General features: G+C 39.0%; 1 protein-coding gene across 3 annotated transcripts in view; it reads left to right on the top strand.

Annotated features, from left to right (window-relative positions):
• Positions 1-16,349, top strand: part of PAG1 (phosphoprotein membrane anchor with glycosphingolipid microdomains 1) — a 142,194-nt gene that overhangs the window by 67,965 nt on the left and 57,880 nt on the right. For all 3 annotated transcript variants that reach the window (XR_010134959.1, XM_063709199.1, XM_063709198.1), the window contains one exon: positions 14,311-14,404. The gene's annotated coding sequence lies outside the window, so the exon portion shown is untranslated. The remainder of the gene's footprint in view (positions 1-14,310; positions 14,405-16,349) is intronic.

A 16,349-nucleotide genomic window follows, 5' to 3' on the forward strand; every position in this document is an offset into this window, starting at 1 on the left:
ATGTTAATAAAACTTTGGTTTTAGGTCAGTAAGGAGCAGGAGAATAAAATGAAAATGTGCATGCCCTTTGACTCAGCAACTCCCTGTCTAGGAATCCTATCTATACTCACTCATGTGCTGAGATATATATGCAGGACTAATCATTGTAATGTCATTTGTAATTGAGGAAAACCAAAAATAATCTAAATATCCATTGGCACAGAATGCCCAATTATAGTATAACCACACCATTCATTGAATGTTCTATAGTTACTAAAAGGAATGAGGTAACCCTATATGTACTGACATGGAACATTCTCTAACACACAGTAAATGAACACAATGAAACTGTTGAACAGTGACTAGTATAGGGTACTATATATGTAACAAAGAAAGAAAGACTCTTTCGATTTTTGTATCTTTCCAGACCTTTTTAAAGTATTGTACTGAACTCTAACAGTGCTTACCTGTGGGATTAGGGAACATAGTGAAAAGGAATATTCTTTTTTAAAACATAATACTCTATATCCTGTGTGTTCTGTGAACTTTTTCAGTAAGCATGCAGTATACCAAAACTGGACATTTACTAAAACATTTAAGGAGACAGAATCCATGAGACTTGAGACTTCACCAGTGGGCGAATGTGGTGAACAGTGGGGTGGTAAAGAGGGGAAAGTAGAGGAGGAGTGGAAGGGATGGGATAGGGATAGCATGAATTCAAAACACTCAGAAGCAAAAGGGCAACATTTTAAAGGGAACTATTAAAAAATAAAAAAGACAGAAAGTATGTATTTTATTGTAAAAGGGGTCTAGGAGTGTTAGTTTGAGAAATAGGAGGATTTATGCATCTTCAACTATGATTGGTGGAGCCCATCAGCATAAGAATGGAGAAACGGTGCCGTGAGATGAGAGCCAATTGCAGAAATTAATGTCATTCCCAGAATCTCTTCTGCAAAAGAGTGTATACAGCCACCAAAACGGCCACCAATGACTTATCCCTAGTGATCCACAAATTACATACAAAGTAACACCTCAGGGATAGGTACTTATCTCTGAAATGGGAGGGAAAAGTCTTTACCCCTTCTCTTCATTAACACCTTTACTTGTTCCTGTCTGTGTTTTCCCATCTCCGCTTGACTCTCCTGTTCCTCCTTCCCTTCCTCACCCCTCTTTCTCTTTTACACACACATACACCTACCCACCCCGTGATACAAATCTACTAGCCTGAACAAAAAGTTAAAGAAAGGGAACTCATAGAAGAAAATGACGTCCGAATCAGATAAGCACCTCCAAATGATAAAGAGGAAAAAGATTTTCTGCCAAAATTATCCGGTGAAAATTGTCATGGCCTACTTATTTTATCAGAAAAAAAGTGTGTTAAAGGTAATGTTAACATAGCAGAAAGCTTGAAAAACAAGTGACAACCATATTTCCAAATCAGCTTTTAAATGCCTAGTGTTTTGCAGTTAGTGACCAAATGCTTTCACAGCATTATCTCGTTTGAGCCTCACACTGACCCCTTTGAGGTAATGCTTCCATGTCTTTATGGAAGGGGACACTGAGTCCCAGAAATGGGCAAGAGCCTTGACTGGTGAGGCTATAGACTCTGTTTTCTATGACACTCTGATGCCTGCATGGCCTCAGCAGAGTATAGTTGGTACCCCATGGATTTGTCTCTCGAGCTAAACCTTTCAGACTTTATCTTCCCAAATCTTGTTCTGTCACCTGCCTTAATCTTGAAGAATCACAGAAGTTAGCAAAGTATACTAATCTATGTCATTTATTTATAAAGCAGAGTGGTCATTTGAACAACAAGAAGTTTGGTAGATAAAGGGGATAAGATTGCGCCCTTGGGGGGACCACCAACAATAGCTTACAAAGTAAAAATGCAGAATTTAATTTCAGAGATAGTGTTACTTCCTCATTCATGATACTACTTGTGGATATTATTGTGAGCCGTGAGCAATGGAGAAAGAGCCAAAGAAATGAGATTTTGATCCCAGCCAGACTCTGAGGTATTTCCTGGTACCTGGCCTACAAATATTGGCAATAGTTGTTCATAAGAAGAATTAGCTATTAATTATTTCACTAATTCGTAGCATGCAATCCTGAGCTTCTCCATCTGAAGGGGAGAAAACGGAGAAATTATTACTAAATGTACTACCTAAAAGAGGTAGAAGTATAACCAAGAAGTCATTCAGTGATATGTTTACTTTTTAAAAGTTTCCAGACATAACACTGCACAACTGCAGCTTTCCTCCACAAAGTCATCAAAGAGCTAAAATGTACAAATGGGAATAGGGATATAAAGTGGAACTGAAGATAAATGGAGAGCCACAACAGCCCCCACAATACTTCCCTGGCGTTGGTTCCTCCCGGGACCGTAATCTGGGCTGACATCTTCTCTCCTTCCAGCATCTCTTTCAAATAACATGAAGATCTGGTAAATGGCCAGTCAAGCCTCTGGCTGCTCATTCTGGTAGGTCTGAGGTTAGTTTGGCTATAATACATCTTTCTTATTTTGTCCCTCTATTGTGGTTTTGTATAGATTTTCTTGCCTGTACTACTTCTTAACTAAAGGATAGTTACCATGGCAACACCTGTTGATGGCAGACAAAAAAAAATGTGATTCCGCAGGGTGGAGGCTGCTCCTATATTTCTTGCTCCTCGCTCTCACAGTTAAGATTCAAGGGGTGTTTTTGTTTCTTCTTCTTTCTTCTCCTGTGGGTGACACTAGTTTTCTCCATTTTGGCAGATTGATGTGGAAACTGCTGTCTGCTGCTTCAGTTTTCCATGCAAAGATGCGGCCATGTTACCCTCGGGAGCATTTGTTGTCATGATTTTTACCAACTGTAATAGACATCGTGCCTTTGTACAAGGGAGTTTACAATCTTTCACGTCTGTTTTTTCCTTCTCCTTTCCTCTCTTTTTCCTTCTTCTCTTTCCTCTTCCACCCTTATTTGATCAACCAGGTGAGCCCATATTCCTTCTTTGACTAGATAGCCAAAGGTCTGCAGTAGTAAAGTCCAAATTTCACATCTCATTTAAAATGCCATTAGTCTGGATATCAAAACAATTAATAAAGTAAAACATGGGGTATACATAATACCAATTTGTTCTATAAACAATCAGTTTGAAAGAAATATATTCTAGATAGTAAATAAATGGAAGAGCCTTAAAAAATAATAATGTACTGAAGAACAGTCATATATGATAACTGGTTAATCTCTTCTTATACATATGTAGCTATATCATAAATATTCCACATTTAAGCAAGCATTTTGATATGCCTCATCTGGACATGGCATTGCAGAAGAATCTTTGGATGAGGGTTTTTGTTGTTTTTTTTTAAGGCACCAGTTCTAACACCAAATCACCTGATTAGGGGAAGAAGCACAGGTAGCATAGGTGAAATGGCTAAGCCACCACAGTGGAGGTGGAGGTGAAGGTAATGAAAAGTGGCCTGGGTTATGTTTGTGGCTTAGACCTCAGATAGCCGTGTGATTACAGCCAGGGCTCAGTTTCCTTGCCAGTAAATTTAGAGACTGAACAGAAATATCATGGAGTTTGTTTCTAATTCTAAAGTGTATTAATATAACTCTGAAATATACATAAGTACCAAACAATAGAACAGAAACATCATTATACACTAAGGGCTGAAAAAATGTACATAGAGAACCAGGGTGGACTCATAAGCATGAATTTTGAGTGACTTTTCAAAGACATGAATTAACCAAGAGGGGAGTCTAAGAAAATAAGTGATGCAGCATATCAGTCTTAAGATACTGTGTCCTAGTAAAGCAAAAAAATTCCCTAGGAATTTTGGTTGATATAAATTCTTACAGAGCTCTTTAAAATTTTTCCTCACAATTAAAATAATTATTGAAAGCTGTCTCATTAAGTATGCTGCATATTTTTTGGTCATTCATCTCTCAAGCTATCACTGGAAAAAATACAATTGAAAATGCAGATTCCCTCTTTGAAATTGTATAATGAATTGCGTGAACCTACCTGTTATTTTGATGTTCGTTTGAATTTATATAACTAAGAAATAACTCCATATAGCAGATGGATTGATGTGTAAACCTCTTGAAATGAGGTATGTAAAGTAATGAGAATTACCTTCCTTACCCTAATCTCTGTGTCTTTAAGTCAGGACTGGAATATTAGGTAACTTGACCATCTTTTCATGCACTAACCCTGTATCCTAGGGCTGCCATAACAAAGTACCATGAACTGAGTGGTTTAAACATCCAGAATTGATTGTCTCACCATTCTGAAGGCTGCAAGTCTGAGATCCCAGCGTTGGCAGGGCCGTGTTGCCTCTGATGGCTCTAGGCAAGGATCTGTTCCAGGTCTGTCTCTTAGTTGCTTGCAGTTCCTTGCCTTATGGCAGCATACCTTCAGGCTTCACATGAGATTCTCCCTGTGTGGGTGTCCCTGTGTCCAAATCCCCCCATTTTATAAATATACCAATCACATTGTATGGGGGCCCATCCTACTCTAGTGTGACCTCATCTTAACTACTTACGGTATATCTGTGATATGCTATTTCCAAGTAAGGTCACATTCTGCAGTCCTGGAGGTTAGGACTTAGAGACATGAATTTTGGGGGACATAAATCACACCTAACAGGCTCAGAAAAGCATCACATAGGCACATGCACACACACACACAGAGTATAAGATTCTCTAATTGTGGCCACCCTGTGAACATGGACTCTTATTAGAGTCCATCATGATACTTGTAGTTCTTCTAAACACCATATTTTACCATACTGTAGCTAACATTTACTGGGCACTTAACTATTGCAAAACTCTTGTTAGGATGTTTAAACATACATTGGTTCATGTGTCATTTCCCTTCAAGTGAATCTCCTTGACTATCTCTGTGATAGTGAGCATTACATCTCACTGAATGTGTCAGAATTTCTCTAAAGTTCCATGTAGATCATTTAGTAGTTACTTTCCTTCAGAGAAACTAAATGTCATACATATGTTAGCATCTCTTAAAACCACCCTAGGTCATGCAAGAGTGTACACACGGGCACATTATCAATGGCAGAGTTCTGTTGTGGTATCTGCAAGCAGCATTGAAAGTCTAAGATTGAAGTGGTCAAATGTGTGTGTGTTCTCTCTCATAACACACACACATACATATATATGTACTCATTACATATATAGAGTGTGAAGGAGCAAGGAAGACACTTCAAACTACTTTATCCCATATGGTCCATCTATAAAATGCCAACCTACCAACCCCCAGTTCACACAAGGCCCTGCATACCCCTCTGACACTCAGGCATTTTACAGACAACAATCTTTCAAAATGTGGAAGCTGCCAGGCGAATAACCAGAGCTTAAATGTCTCTCTCTTGACCCCACAGGCAGAGCCATTGCCTCAGGTCAACACAAACAGCCCAGCCAGTTTTGCAGAACTCCAAGAACGGAGGCCAGGGTTCTTTCTGTGGCTGGGAAGTTACCCCGTGGCTGGGACTTTTCATAGCAGAGGAACTTCACAGCAGATTTTTGTGAATGTTTGGCATCTCAAACACATACCTGGGCAGACTTCAAGTTAGTTACTGACCCCACAACTTTCTCGGCTTCCTGGGGAAAGGGAAGTCTTTCTTGCCTGCCCCTCCCCGCCGACATGCATACCCATTCACACAACTTCTGCTAGGGCAGCAACCCTCCAACCCCATAACCCCTTGAGTGATCCCCAGATTAGATAACTTAGAAGTCAGAGAACTGTTTCTCATCAGGAAATGCCTGAGGCAGACCTGAGGCTTTGTGAGAGACAACCCGGTGTTCCAGGTGGCTACCCAGTTAGCTGCCCATGATGCACAATGGCAGGATAGGGCATGTGCATTAGGCCAAGACAATCAAAGCTCTATAAATGACAGCTAAAGTCCCAGTCCAAAAGAAAGTTCCTAAATGTGCAGAGTGGAAAGGACTGGAATAATATTTACTTTTTGTTCATTGTATTCATAAGCAAGGAAATACCATTGAGAGGTGAATAAAGAAAATGAACAAATGACTGAATGAATATCCTCTGTAGTTGTGCTGGCTATTATCTCATGCTTATTTACATTGCCTAAAAGAAGATGTTTTAAATTCTGTATTTTACTATCAATTTATAAACTAATAATTAGAGGAGTCAATTTATATGTTTTCTATTCACTAAAGCAACATTTAAGTACTGAATCTAATCTTGCTTTGTATTCAGATGCCTGAGAAGCATGCTATAGAGCTTCTCTTAAACACATCGTGCTGCACATTATAAACTATTCTATTCTGTGCCAACAAGAAAGATTTCTTTTCCTGTTTTGAACACTTCGGTCATTTTGATTATTTCTCTGCTGATATTGAAACTACAAGGAATTCATATCCAAGCCACACTTGGGATGGATGCATATGGATAAGGCTTACTAAATTATGGCATTTTAAGCCTCTTTCCAGGTAGCATGCTTAGAAATAGAAGATTTTTGCTAGTAAAATGTCATTTAAAAAAAATCAATGTATGTATTATAACTGTATCTGTTTTACCTGAGTCCTGTATGTTGTAGATAGTATAAGGATACATCGTTAAGGATTTTTATCTTCAGCTTCCTAGAATTCAAGAAAATTATGGTCCTCTTGGAAAGGAGATTACAGAGTTTTCATTAAACCACACCACTGAAGAGGATTTGCAGAAAGAACTATTTTTCCAGTGTCATACTTATAATCTTTTTGATGCCTAAAGAAATCTGATTATTATTATATTTTGCCTTCATCTTATCTTCACAGTGGCCTCTTTTGGCAGCTCTGTGAACTACTCTTTCTTGCTGCTTCCATTTTTTCTGTACTCAATGAAAAAAAAATAAAACCCAGAAAACCCTCTTTTAATGGACTGCTGCTTTGCATACATCAGGGATTTCAGCTGTTTGAGTGTGTGAAAAATGAAACAGGAGACATCAGATGGCATGAAGACTAGAACTGTTAACACAGTAAATACCAGAAAGGCTGAAAGTGTGAGCCAAAGCAGCTGGGGAGTGGAAAAAACGAGAGGCACAGCTGGAAGAAGCAGCAAGAAAAAGCAGCCCCAGGAAACATGAGGGAGCTTAGCAAGGGGAGAAGAGCAGCTGATGAAAACAAGAATCCGAGGATAAGGGAGGCAGAAGCATTGTTAGTTATGTTTTTCCAATATTGCACAGTGCATCATAGCCCATATGCATTGTCTTTGGCTACCTCTTTAATTGCTGTGTCATTGAGCATATTTAATACAGTTTTCTTGCATGATTACTATGGACTGAATATTGAAATATCAATGAAATATCTGTACTTTGAGGTTGATCTCTGTTATATTGATAATGTGCTAAACCTGTCAGGGAATTCAGACAGGTTAATGAGAAATATCATGCATTAGTTTAAGGATACATTTTTTTTTCTACCAAAAGTATATCAAATTTCTAACATTTAGTATTTGGACAAATAAGGAATGTGTGTAATTAGCTGGGTTAATAACTGGTTTGGTAGGTATATCCAGAGAGCACTGATTAATAAATTGCTCTCTTCCTGAAGAGAGGTTTTTGGTATTTTAACTTTATCCAGTCTTAGTCCACATTAGGCCTCACATGAGTAAAACTGTATAAATGCATGCCCCAAAGTTGGGAGAGATAGCAGATGTAAAAACTGATGGAAACAGAATTAGGAACATCTTGACATTTAACGCAGTGACCCAAATCTAAGAAGCAGAAATGTCACAGGGATCAATATAAACACCCTGCTCCCCCAGTTAAATTGCAAAGGAACAGTAAGGAGAGATGAAGCTTAGCAGCATCATATTTCACAGAAATTTAGATTTTAGTCAAATATAAATGTATATACACATGTGTTAATATGTGTTTATAACTGTGTATATATGCATGTATATATATGTTAATACATATATACACATGTGTATATATGTGTGTATGTGTGTCAGGGTAGCTGGTAAAAAGGCTTCTGTGATCTTTGGCCTTCTAAATAATGTGGGTGGACAGAAATAAGAGACCTGTTCCACTCTTCACTGATGAAGTGCTTCTTCACCTGGAGAATTGCCTTTGAGCTTGATCTTTTAGAAGAGAACATCCAGAAAACGACAGTGCCAGCCCCCAGTACATCTCCTTCTGCCTTCCTTGTTGCCTCACTATTTGTTCCTCTTGCATGTGCCATCGTTGCCCTCCCCAAATCTGAATTTGTTCTGACTAAAGCAGAAAACACTTTAAATGTTTAAACCTACCCCACAGTCCACTGGAGCACATCACTAATTATACTCTCTGTGCATCGCCCACAGTAGTATCTTGCCCAATGCCAGCTGTGTTTGTTTGCTGAATCTCCCATGTTGAGACGTTATTGCCCCAGTGAACACTAGGATGACTATGTCACATTCCAGCGATGTTATTGTCATGTAGATGTAGGCTCTGGTATCCCAAGATGATTCTCAGGCTCCCATAATCCTTACTCCTTGGCCTTCCAAGTTTCAGCTGTTTCTGTGTCTGTGTAACCAAGCATCTGGGACTGAAGATCTTCTTTGGGTCTCATAGTCTGTGTTGGTCTTGCCAGGTGATCTTCTTGAGAACTGTGGCTCTTATTCTGAGTCGCTGCTTAGTGGCTAGATTCTGTTGCTGTGACTAGACCTCCAGGATGGTAATGGACAACCCTCCTGACTTCACCAACCTATTTACTCTTTGCTGATAGCTTTGCCTCCCTGCGATAGCTGGGCCCCAAAAATCCCCACCCACCGCCACCACCGACACCCAAATAAGGGTTATTTCCTAAATCAGGTCCATGTTGCCTTGTTCCCTGGATGTTGTGCTTGGTTGTTGGGCTCCCCTCCCAGGTTGGGCTTTGTAGCTGCAGCAGGCTCTTCGCCTACTCTGCTCTTGTGAGCAGACCTGGCCAGGGACCCGCTCCCTTCTCCTGGCAGCCTTTGTGTTCTTTTGAGTTATGGCAGGTGGTACATGAAATCGTATTCTTTGGAATAGAGAAGGAAAGCTCAAGAGCAGGGGAAGAGGAACTTCTTTAAATAGGTGTCTTCCAGTATCTGAAGGGTTGCCATGTCAGGGAACTATTGGACTTGCTCTGCATGGCCCTAGACCTTAAAACCACGACTCAAACAAGGTTGAAGCCACTAAGCCTCTGGAGCACAGAAGAACCTTTCTTACTCCTAGCTCAAATTTAACAACACTTCTCAGAGACAGAAAGGGATTCCTTGGGATGGAGGAAGCCCTTTATTGTGGCAGGGAATTCAGCATAGGTAGATTAGCAGGTCTAAGTTTTGTTTATTGGTTTATTTCCATTGCAACATAGATAAAGTATTGTATTTACTGGAATGATGTTTGCGTGTGGGAAATATTGCTGCAGCAGTATGCCAATCATGAGCAGCCGGTAATCCTACTCTCTTCTCTGTCTTCAGGGACTGTGAGTGAGAGAGGTTTTATTATAGCAACATCCTTGAGCCTAGTCTGATTTTTTTAAAATGAATTCACTCAATCAGTGAATAAATATTGAGCAATTACTATATTCCAAGCACTGTGATTCATTCTGTGCTCAGTACGTTGAACTGTTCTATTTAACCAAGTCCTTTTGACATTGCAGTTATCGATGAGATGTCACAGACATTGTAGAAAGGATTCAAGTATCAAGTGGGGTTGATTTATGGATGACCTTTAAGTTTCTTTTAAATTTGAGAATCTGTAATTGAGTTTCATGATTCTAGTCTCATACTGAGTAGTTATCTTGCCTCCAGGTACAGTTTTTAAAAGTCAGACATGAATTTGGAGTAGATTGCTGAAGTCTGTTCTCCTCAATCCCTGTATTTGTCTACCCAGATAGCAGGGAGATGCACTCTCAACATCATTACTCCTTCCCCAGAAGAGACTGTTAGGATATAACCTCGAGAAAACACTCCTTTCCTTAGACCCTCCTCAGCACTGCCAGCGGGGGCTCAGCCCAGGCCATCTGTCAGGTGCCCATCTCATCCCTCAGGGTTTCAGTGTCCCAGAATGGAGCTCTGTTTCAGTTCTGCTGGGTGGCTTTAGCCAGAACAAGAGTTCAGGTTAGTTTGGTAAAAACACATCCTGAACTGGAGTTCACTTGCTTGGGCCTTCTTATGAATGTCATCATTAGTATTAAGAAGTCACCAATCGTCCTCATGAAAACTGTCAGAGAGCCAGGTGTAATAGAAACTGCTGGGCGTGGCATTCCATGGACAGGATATGTGGGTTTCAGGGAGAGGTCATGTTTGACTAAATCGTCAGTATCAGAAGTCCTAAAATTCCATTCGGTGGAAAAAGAAATCAATATTGAAGGTATGGGATTTCTGTTTGATTAGGTCAATAATCATTTGCAGTGATTAACCTTATTATCTCTATACCCTGATAACCTAATTATCTCTATCACCTTTGGAAATAATCAGCAAGATGAAAGGAGACCTGAAGAAGTGTTTGGTCTATCAGAATTATACTCAACTTGTCCCAGTCAGGGCATGATAGTTTGCAATGGAGCTAGGTTATCTGCTTAGTGTAACAACTCCCATGATTCCAGCTAAAATTATTTTGGGGTTTGCCATTATTTTTTAAGACTGATTTGAAAAATGACTGATGCTTACTTATAACATCCAAATCCTTGGAATATTATTTTTCATAAGAGCTTTATTTAGATGCAATTCACATACCATACAAGTCATCCATTTAAAGTACAACCATCAATTTTAGGACATTTTCATCACCCCTTCTCCCCTAGCCCTAAGGAACACAAATCTACTTTCTATCTCTATGTATTTGCCTATTTTGGACATTTCTTATAAACAGGATCATATAATTTTTTTTGTGACTGGTTTCTTTCACTTAGCATGTTTTCAAGGTTCATCCATGTTGTAACATATACCAGTATTTTATACTATTTTATGGCTGAATACTATTCTTTTGTATGGATATACCACATTTTGTATATACCCATTCACCAGTTGAGGGGCATTGTTTCTACTTCTTTGGGTATTACAAATAATGCTTCTGTGAATATCTATGTGCAAGTTTTTGCGTGGATGTATAGTTTCATTTCTTTTGCTATATACCTGGGAGTGGAATTGCTGGGTCACATGGTAACTCTCTGTTTAACATTCTGAGGAACTAACAGACTGTTTCAAAGCAGCTGCATTATTTTACATTCCCATCAGCAGGGCATGGGGTTCTGATATCTCTACATCCTCTTAACACTTGTTATTAGCTTAGACGTGTTTATTATGGCCAAGTGCAAATCACTAGGAAGGTATGAAGTGGTTATCTCATTGTGGTTGATTTGCACTTTGTTGATGGCTACTGATGTTGTGATGTTGAGCATCTTTTCATGTGTTTATTGATTATTTGTGTATCTTTTTTGGAGAAATGTCTCTTCAGATCCTTTGCCCATTTTTGGTTGGGTTGTCTTTTTATTATTGAGTTATAAGAGTTATTTATATATTCTATATATAAGTCCCTTATCACATACGATTTGCATATATTTTCTCCCATTCTTTGGGTTGTCTTTTCATTCTCTTAATATTGTCCTTTAAATTACAAATATTTTTATTTTAATGAAGTCTAGTTTATCTGTTTTTTCTCTAGTTGGCTTGTGCTTTTGGGGTCACATGCCTCTGCCAAATCTGAGCACATGAAGATTTAACCCTTTGGGTTTTTTTCTAACAGTTTTGTAGTTTACGCTTTTACATTTAGGTATTTGATCCATTTTGCATTAACTTTTTATGTGGTCTGAGTTAAGGATCCAACTTTATTCTTTTATATATGGCTGTCTAGTTGTTCCAGAACCATTTGTTGAAAAAGCCTGTTCTTTCCCTGTTGAATAGTCTTGGCACCCTTGCCAAAAACTCAACTGGCCATATAATTGAAAAAATATAAATATATGGGTTTATTCCTGGATGCTAAAGTATTGATCTGTATGTCTATTCTTATGACTGCACCACAGTGTCTTGATGACCTTGTTTCGTTGGAATATTTTTTTTTTTTAATTATACTTTAAGTTTTAGGGTACATGTGCACATTGTGCAGGTTAGTTACATATGTATGCATGTGCCATTCTGGTGCGCTGCACCCACTAACTCGTCATCTAGCATTAGGTATATCTCCCAATGCTATCCCTCCCCCCTCCCCCCACCCCACAACAGTCCCCAGAGTGTGATATTCCCCTTCCTGTGTCCATGTGATCTCATTGTTCAATTCCCACCTATGAGTGAGAATATGCGGTGTTTGGTTTTTTGTTCTTGCGATAGTTTACTGAGAATGATGTTTTCCAATTTCATCCATGTCCCTACAAAGGACATGAACTCATCATTTTTTATGGCTGCATAGTATTCCATGGTGTATATGTGCCACATTTTCTTAATCCAGTCTATCATTGTTGGACATTTGGGTTGGTTCCAAGTCTTTGCTATTGTGAATAATGCCGCAATAAACATACGTGTGCAGTGTGGCGATTCCTCAGGGATCTAGAACTAGAAATACCATTTGACCCAGCCATCCCATTACTGGGTATATACCCAAAGGACTATAAATCATGCTGCTATAAAGACACATGCACACGTATGTTCGTTGGAATATTTTTAAGTCGCAAAATGTATATTTTGAAAATTCAAAACTGTGCACCATTTTTATATTATTAAATTAACTGTCAAATCTTGTCTCCAGTTTTCAAGTCAGGATCTTACTCATATCTGGTGATAGAGAAAGCACATCCAAACATTATTTTTAATACACATTAATAGAATTTGACATTTTTTTAAAAAATTGTTAATTCTTTAAATTTTACCTTTTAATTGCAGCAATTTGATTTAGACAATTAAATCTTGCTCATATTTCTGGCTAATTCAGGAGAATTCCCTGGATTGACCATGATGACAAGAAAAAGTGGAGAGGTTTATGGTTGGAATCCACATCTAAATATATCTGCATGGCAGGGGTTCAGAAGGAGGCTTGACTTGAAGTCTAATAAAAGAGTGGAACGATGGCTTGGGAACTCAGTTGTCTATCAAGCCCTGCACCCAGCAAAGCTCTGTCTCCTAGTTGATGAGATTGACAGCAGAAAGACCTGGAGTCGGCTTAGAAGAAGACAGCCCATGATTGTGTGTCTTGTTCTGATCTTTTTAAACTTATTAAAAGAAAATAATAATGTAGCTAAATGCAGTGGCAAACAAAAGACAGCAGTTTCTCACTTTCTAACTGTCAGGGAAACAATAGATATACCTCAAGATAATATAAATATTCTGCTGACTCTGCTATCAGAGAAAGCAACACACAGTCTAAGATGATAATATGTGGTTCTAACAAAAGAACATCAGTAGATGCAAATCTAGAAGGCTCACGTTCCACTCCGTTTGTTATGTCAGAAATCAGGAATTATGCCTCAGTTGGTTAAAATGATTGAGAGGTTCTGAATCTTAGTCAGCAGCCAAGATATTCTCCTTAGAGCATAAACACAGCCATTCTTTCATCCGTTTGTTCATTCGTTCATTCATTCATTCCGTCCCTCTCCCCTCCTCCCTTTCTTACTGCACTTGTCATGGTGTCTTATGTAAAGTAAGTGTTCAATATGGGAGAGACTTATTTGAGGATGGGAAGAGAACTAGAGAGGAGGGGGGGCAGGAGGAAGGGCTAGGCACCAAAACCAGCAGAACAACAGGTAGGATTGGGGAGCTGTTGAATCAGGAGGGAGAGCGAGGGAAGTCGCCCATGTAGCCTCTCTTTTCTGAACATCTTCCCCATTTCCACAGCAGAATGCGTGAAGGGACAACTCGGGGCTAGATCTGCATGTCGTCCAGGTGACACTGTTCACGCTGCACCAAAGTCTCCTTCTAATAAGAAATTTTCAGAACTGAATCACAGCTTACATTACCAAAAAGTATAAATGCTCTTTTCAAACAAATCACTTGTTTTATTTCAAATTCAGAAAACAGTCATTTGAATTTTAGTATCACTGTAGTAACACAGAGGTTTACTTGGCATAAACTAGGAAAAATATAGAAAGAGCAAGTAAATTGATTTGTATTTGATTAGACACTTACTTGGCTTTTTTTTATTAAAAATTTTTGGGTGGATGGGGAGATAGGAACTTTTCTCTATTGAAATTTTTTAATTTAATTATTACTGTCTATAGTTGTGCCTCTACATTTCAGTTTGCTTTGTTCAGGAAGGAATATAAGAATATAAATCTCAGTGTTTGGCATAAGTACACTAGCATTTTTACAGTGAACTGAACAAGTATCTTTCACAGTGTATATCCATCTGCCTTTTTTTCTAACTTTCCTTCTCTTTGGCTATAGGCCAAGAAAGAAGAGAGAACTCTCACCACAACATTTCAAAGGGAATACATTGCCAGAACTTGGAATACCCTTCTGGACAAACATTTCCTCCAAGGTAAATATTACCATTGTACCAATAAAGGGACACATCACTAGAATTTTTGAATGGCAGTGGTACAGCACAAAGGTTTAATTGTTTAGTCTCATACAGACCTAGAGTGATATGAGAGAAAGAGAGAGAGGGAGAGAGAGAGAAGAAAGCAGTGCTGTTGGGGTATCCTGCAGCCTCTTCTAAATGTGTTACCAGGAGAATGCCATCAGAATCTGGGAGCTCACTGAGCTGTATGAAAAATGTGTGGGAAATGAGGAGGAAAGAAGAGGCTGGCCTTTTTTCTTCGTGTTACAGATACTCGTGAACACAAAAGCCAGCGGGGTTCGATTATGAAAATAACATTTCATCCTTTATGAGGAAAAAAATGAGTAGTTTCCTTTAGAGGTTAAAATAAAATATATGCTGTATTCATGTCACAAGAGGGAAAAGCCTGAATCATAATATTTTACACCAGCTGAGACAAGTATGAAAGATTTTAAGGAACTCCATGTTCTTCTATGAAAATACCTGCTAAGTAAGCCTTTAGTAAGCCTTTCATTGGTTTGTGAGAAATGCTTCATGAAGTTCTTGTTTTGGAAATCATATCTTTAATGCCTCTTGTGGGGAGGGGTGTGTGTGTGTGGGTGTGTGTGTGTGTGTGTGTGTGTGTGAGAGAGAGAGAGAGAGACCAAAGAAGGATCTGTCAGCATGATACTATATGTTTCAGAGGAGTAACTCTAGGCGCTTTCTTTGTGAATCATGAGCTTAGTGGGAATAAAGGCTTAACAGAAGCAGCTGAATTCATAGTCAGCTTTGGCATTCATGAATTAGCTGCCAATATTTTAGCACAAATTGCTGTGTCATTTCTGTGAAGTTCCCGTCGCTGCTCAGTCTGTAGCTAAAAGCTGTCTTATTTTATCTGATGAAACACCTCTTAAAATTTTATCTGATCAAACACCTCCTTCCTTATAAAGATATTTGTGTACCCACACACAGAAATGCAAAAACATATGATCCCCCTTAAAAGAAAATAAACTTGTCAACTTTCTCTGTTTAGAAGTTAATATGATATGGTTGATACTACCTAGCCCTTAGTGTTCTGGAAGGCAGTTTCAGATTGGCCAGGGGAGAGTCCTGTTTTCCTCCTCGGTCCTCATCCTGGTTATTCTCTTCTGAAGGGCTTGGGGTGAGGGAAATGTAGGCTGTACATTAGAGGAGAATTTTGTGATACTATTCATTCTCTGTTCTGACAGAGAGGACATTGTTTGTTCACTGTAATAGGCTTGGCAGGAATCTGTGCTGTGCGTACAGAATGGGAAAATAGCAGAGCAGTGGGAAATCTCAAAATTCTAAGCAGCAGATCAGCTTAGAGATTTTGCAAAAATCTATTTTAATAGCTTCTCATTACTGTAGACGTAAGTCATAATTTGGAGAAACAGTTTTCCTTTCAGTGATAATTTTCTTCACATTGCATTATGCCTGTGTTACATGAAAAAAGTCTTTAAGATGCAGTATGCCTATCCAAGTACTATAGTAACAAGAATTAAAATCATGAAAGTTTAGAAATACTTGATGAACACACTAGACCTGCTTTGATATTGCCCTTTGTACGTCAGCATTCACATTGGTACAAATGAAAATTAGCCTATGTACGTCATCTGGTGGTTCACAGAAGCAAGTGTATGCTGCCAAAGATAAGAGAAAAAAGACGCATTTAAAGATGTGCATTGAGGTAAGAGATGCACTGCTAGTGAGAGGGAGCCATGCTCCAAATGTTCAGAACTTTAAAGGCAACAACTGTAAAAGCAAAGGCTCAAAGCAGCATGCAAACCGTGAACTGGAGACTGAGCTGGCCATGACTGAGGCCTGGCATTTCTGCTTCTTGAGGCTATGTGTTCCCACCTCTCCCTGAGCACAGAGACTGCGCAGTATGATGGGCCCTGATAGCCCCAGGTGTCTGGGGACCTTG

The sequence above is a fragment of the Gorilla gorilla genome, chromosome 7 (genome assembly GCF_029281585.2).
Source record: "Gorilla gorilla gorilla isolate KB3781 chromosome 7, NHGRI_mGorGor1-v2.1_pri, whole genome shotgun sequence".
In the NCBI taxonomy this organism is placed as follows: Eukaryota; Metazoa; Chordata; class Mammalia; order Primates; family Hominidae; genus Gorilla; species Gorilla gorilla.